The sequence below is a fragment of the Cynocephalus volans genome, chromosome 2, assembly GCF_027409185.1.
Source record: "Cynocephalus volans isolate mCynVol1 chromosome 2, mCynVol1.pri, whole genome shotgun sequence".
Taxonomy (NCBI): Eukaryota; Metazoa; Chordata; class Mammalia; order Dermoptera; family Cynocephalidae; genus Cynocephalus; species Cynocephalus volans.
The window spans coordinates 229,279,798-229,285,000 of record NC_084461.1 but is presented as its reverse complement, the minus strand read 5'-3'; the positions used below and the strand labels follow the sequence as shown (position 1 = coordinate 229,285,000).

The 5,203-nt window shown below is 42.8% G+C and overlaps 1 pseudogene; it reads right to left on the bottom strand.

Annotated features, from left to right (window-relative positions):
• LOC134370841 (SWI/SNF-related matrix-associated actin-dependent regulator of chromatin subfamily E member 1-like) overlaps positions 1-4,483 on the bottom strand; it is a 28,963-nt pseudogene extending 24,480 nt beyond the window's left edge.
• Between the last annotated feature and the right edge of the window lie 720 nt (positions 4,484-5,203).

Genomic DNA, 5,203 nt, shown 5'->3' with positions numbered 1-5,203 from the left:
CCCTGAGCACTCACGGTTGGGGCTGGGGGCAGTGCTGGGGTGGGCTGGGGGAGAGGCAGACCAGCCAATGGGAGAAGGTGGTGAGAACGGGAGCAGATGCTGCACGGTGCCCAGCCTCTCCCAGTACACTAGTGTTCCTAGTGCTATGCACATCAACAATAATCAGTGGTTCTCACACTGTGTACAGTTTGTTACTGTATCCCTAGCATTCAATGGTAGATTAGGAAACATCCTACTTAAAGGCTTCTGTGCTCAAATAAATTTAGGTTAAAAATGATTCTTTAACTGAAGGACATTTCCAACCCTATTACAGGCTCTTACGCAAGATGAGGAGGAGCTAGAGCACGGTCCTAAACTTCTTTGATTTTGCTACCCCTTTTTTTGGTGGATGGTGTCTATTTCTATAGCTATATCCATACATCAGGCTCCTTCCTTAGTGATCTATATATTTAGTTCATTCTATGGAGGGGGTTTAGGTCTTTTCATTTTTACTTTTCTGGAAAATGTTCTGCATTGCGAGAGCTTCTGCACATTTTACAGCTCAGAATGTGGTTGGCGGTGGGCAGAGAATGGAAGAGGAAAGGGCAGGAAAGAGGGCCTAGGATCTGGGGCAGCAGATTCAGCTATGTGGGAGGAGGATGCACAGCCTGCAGAACGAGCGTGTTATCTAGGGAAAATGGTGAGGGGAGTCCAACAGCAGTCCAGACAAGGGGCATATAAGCAGGCAAGCCCGGAGGCATGAGATTCTTGCAGTAAAGCAGAGAAAAGATGGGCAGGACAAAGAAGAGAGAGGGTAAGCCTGCTGTGCCTTGGTTCCCCGTGCTCCACGCAGGCTGCTGCCCAGCACAAGTGCAGTTAACTGGGCTGGGGCTTTGCCGCCAAATAGATGTGCTCATTGCTCTCAGCTCCCATCTTCTGACTGCTCAGAACGGTTGAGAGGTTCAAGGAGGTAATGCATCTGAGCATGACACCTCCCCCTTGCAGGTGAGAGACCTGGAGCATGGCCCTCCGCTGCCTCCACCTCACAGGGGAGAGACGAGGGCGTGGTCCTCAGTCCTTGCACGGGCTTGCTTTGCCTGAGGCTCAGAGTCCCTGTCACCTGTCAAGAACTTTGTCTCCCTTGCTTCCTCATCTTCCACCCATCTGACCTCATCTCTTCCTCCAAGTGTCTTTTTTCCTGTCTTTTAGGCTCTGGGTTGTTCAAACCTTGAGCTTTTCGGATAACCACTTTCCTGATAACTGGGCTCGGCTGCTCTCAGAAATAATTACTCCCAGCCTGGCTGGAATCTAAAATTGGAACCTGGGTGAAAGGAACAGCTCCTCACCCTGCATGGCCTTGTCCCCTGGTGGCTGTCATAGACTGAAGGAGGCAGCATGCAGTTCTTCTGGAGATTGATGGCCGCTGGTCCTGGTAGATCTGCTTTGTTTTGCAACATTATATTCTGCCAAACAGATTTAAAGAGAAATTTTAATTTTAATATGATAGGCCTATTGGTGGTGTGACATTGGGGAATTTTTTAATGTTTTTTTTTTCCACTTCAATCTATTTGTTACATATTCTCTTTCATGATGTGAATCAAAACTTCCACTGAATACTTTTTTTCTTCCATTATGTTACATGATGCTCTCTGTTACATCTGAGCAAAAGAAAACTGGAAGGTCTGAAATGGCTGTTGTCAGGTTTTGGAAATCTGGACAGATGACTTCAACCTGTCTGCATGAATAATGGATTATTTAGGAGAATTGCTACGATGCTAACCTTGGACAACATTGTGACTTTAAAAATATTGAATGAGTAATTTTGAAGATTTATTTATTTTTTCTCTGATTTCTAAATGTAATATATGCTCATTGCAAAAACTGGAAATGCCGAAAAGAGAACTACCATCAAAATTAAATTATGGCATATTTCCTAAATCAGTCTGTGTCTGTGTCTGTGTCCCTGTCATCTCTCTCTCTCCCCTTCCCTCTCATAAATCAAGAGGTGATCAGACTGCATACATGGGTTGGTTTCATTTATTTAATTTTATATTTTGAAGAATTTCTTACTTCATTAAATAATCTTCCATTCATGATTTTTTTCTTTTCTTTTTCTTTTTTTTTTTTTTTTTTAGTACTTTTGGACCGTTAAGAAACATATACCATCAGATATACCACTATTCAGTAAAAATCTATTCCAGGTTTTGGGAAGCTTACGTATCACAAACTATCTTGCTTCTAGTCTCCAAGACTTTACTAAGAGTTTATCAGAAAGGTAGGCTCTGATCTATGGGATCCTGAGCCTTGAGGTTTTGAATGTTTTGATTGTTGTAAAACAATTTCAAGTGAAAGAACTTAATTCCAGCTTTTTTGCTTCTGGAATGGGCTAATGATTTTGAAGTTATCTAGTCTAGTATAAGAGTATTCAATTCCTTAACATTTGTGATCTAATCTGTCTTTGGAAAACCTGGTTAAAAAAAAAAAAGTAATTTTTTTTTCTGTACAATAAGGATGAATTTACCAGAACATACCCAATTACTAATTATAACAAAAAGCAGTATAGATAAGGTATATGTGCTGTGTTCATTTCAATGACTATTTCATAACCTAGTAACTACTATAACCATGGAGACCATTTCTGTATCGGTAAGAACCAAGTGTAGTTAGCTTAGGCTACACCCAACTCTATAACAACTCTTGATATCTGACATTGATTTAAAATATAAAAGGGTAAGTGAACAAATACATACTCATATATGATTATGTTTTCAAGAAGGTACTCTTTGCAAAAGTAAAGAAGAGAAGGGACTTTCAGGAAGCCGTTGATGGGGACTGAAAAGGTTTAAGGCTATGGTGTTGGTAAGTACCCATGTGCGCCGTACGAAGGCATTGGCAAGAGTAGATTCCGCAGCGTCAAAGGATAATTCTCTAAAAGGGGTGGGTGTTTTCTCAATTAATCTAAATTCTGAGGCTTTTACCAGTTGAGGGCTAGAAACAAGATCCAAAGAAAAGAGCCATCTTTGCAATGCTTAGAAAGGTGACTGACTGTGCCATTAGGTTCATGGTGCTAAATGGCCTGAAAGCCTTTGGTGGTGTGATATGGACAAGAAAAAAATTAATACACAAACCACAGAACACCATTAAAACCAAAAAACATTTTTTCATTTACAAAAGTATTCAGAGGCTGGCCAGTTAGCTCAGTGGGTTAGAGCACAGCCTTATAAAACCAAGTTCACAGGTTCAGATCCCCATACTGGCCAGCCACCCCCTAAAAATAAATAAATACAAAAGTATTCCTAACACATAAAAAAAGGTAACGTTTATTCTTTCTTCTCGTCTCCAGTATGGGGTCTGCTGGTGGCTCCTCCACTGTGGCACTGGTTCTCTCCGAGCCAGTGTTCCTATCCCTGCCTCCTTCCTCTGCCACGCTGTCAACCCCATCCTGCCCACTCGCCTTCTTCACCATACTGTTGGCTCTCCATCGCTTCTTCAGGGTGTGTCTCCTCTGTCTCCATGGGAATGCTCCTGTCGTCTTTCTTGTCCTCGGCTTTGTCCACTGCTTGCCCTTCCTCGGGAACGATGCTGCTCTGACTGCGCTCAGCTTGCTCTGCCACCTCCTCCTCTCTTTCCTCCTGTCTTTTGTGGGCTTGCTCCTCTGCCTGCGTGACTTCAGCTGCAGTTTTCTTCATATCCACTTCTACCTCCAGACCGCACAACCTTTTAAGGTCATTGTTAAATGAGTCTGTGCTTTCCAGGAATTTCCTCTTCTTTTCCTGGTGTCGTGCCTCTATTTGAAGAAGTTTAGCTTCTAGTTTTTGCTGATGAACCGTTAAGGACTGGACCTGTCACTTGGGAACCTGCGGTCTAGCTGTTGTGACAACTGACTGAATGCCTGGATTTCACTGATGAGGAGGTGGTTTCTCTGGAAACGGGCGGTGGCCTTCAGCCTCATTGAAAAGCCATCGTCACAATCATCTGGATCTCCAGCAGGCTGAATGCTCATGTAAGGTTCCCCTTTCTCCATGCGAGATTGTCTCTGTTGACTTTCTTCCTCTAAAGCAGCTTCTGCATGGCTTTTTCCATTTATATAAGCAAGGTATGCGGGGGAATTATGATAGGACTTCATTGTACTCATCTTTTCTGCTTCAGATTCATTTAAATATTCTTGTTTCTCTTTATCGTTGAGATCTCACCACATGCCACCAATAGTCTTGCCAATCTCCCACAACTTTAGGTCAGGGTGGGAAGCCTTTACTTGGTCCTAGGCCTTTCTGCTGTACCTCACGTAGGGCATCAGTGGCTTATCTGGTGGCTTTGGGGATTTTAGAATCCTAATACCAGAGGACACTGGGACCCGGCTGTTGGTGCCCGGGTTCTCTCCCAGCCTGTAGTTGTTGTAAGTGAGATGACTGTGTGGATTTTATCGCACAAACCCTGGTGTGCTGGTCATTCGTGTTGTAGGAGCTGGGGTGGGAGGTGGGGCATAAAATGGTCTTTTTGACATTTTGGAAGATTAAGTTCTCAGCTCCTTAAGAATGAATCTGAGACACCATGGGCAGAAAACACCCGTGCAGCTCTGGCTCTGCTTTCCTTTTCTATTCATGATTTTTAATAGCTATTTTTCCACATAGATGTACAGATTATTTAACCTGCCCCTTATTGCTGCAAACCCTTATCTTTGGATATTTGGGTTGCTGTTAATTTTTTTTGGTATGATAACCATCACTATGATGAACATTGTTGTACAAGTGTGAGGGTACTTCAAAAAGTTCATGGAAAGATTCTTTCAATTCTATTTTTCCATGAACTTTTAGAAGTACCCTCATGTTTCTGTGCCTGTCTCTAATTACTTCCTTAGAATGATTTCCTAAAGAGCATGCTCCGATTAAATGCACTGGATCTATGGTTCCCAATGGCCCTCCAGAAAAGAAGCACAGATTTGCACCTTCATCCGGGATTAACGGCCGTTCCCTGTGCTTCACACGAACCTGGGTAGAAAAGAACACGAAGCAAAACAAAAAACACAGAAAGCGGCTTTGCCAGTGTGATGTGTGAGCCATTCATCTCATTATTGTGTTATGTTCCATCTCCGTGATTTCACATGGGCTTGACTGTTTTATGTCGTGTTTATTTTCCATTGATTTTCTTATTTTGTAAATTGGCTTATTCAAGCGCTTTGCCTATTTGTCTATTGGAGTGCTCACTAAGAGGCAGCAGCTCTGTT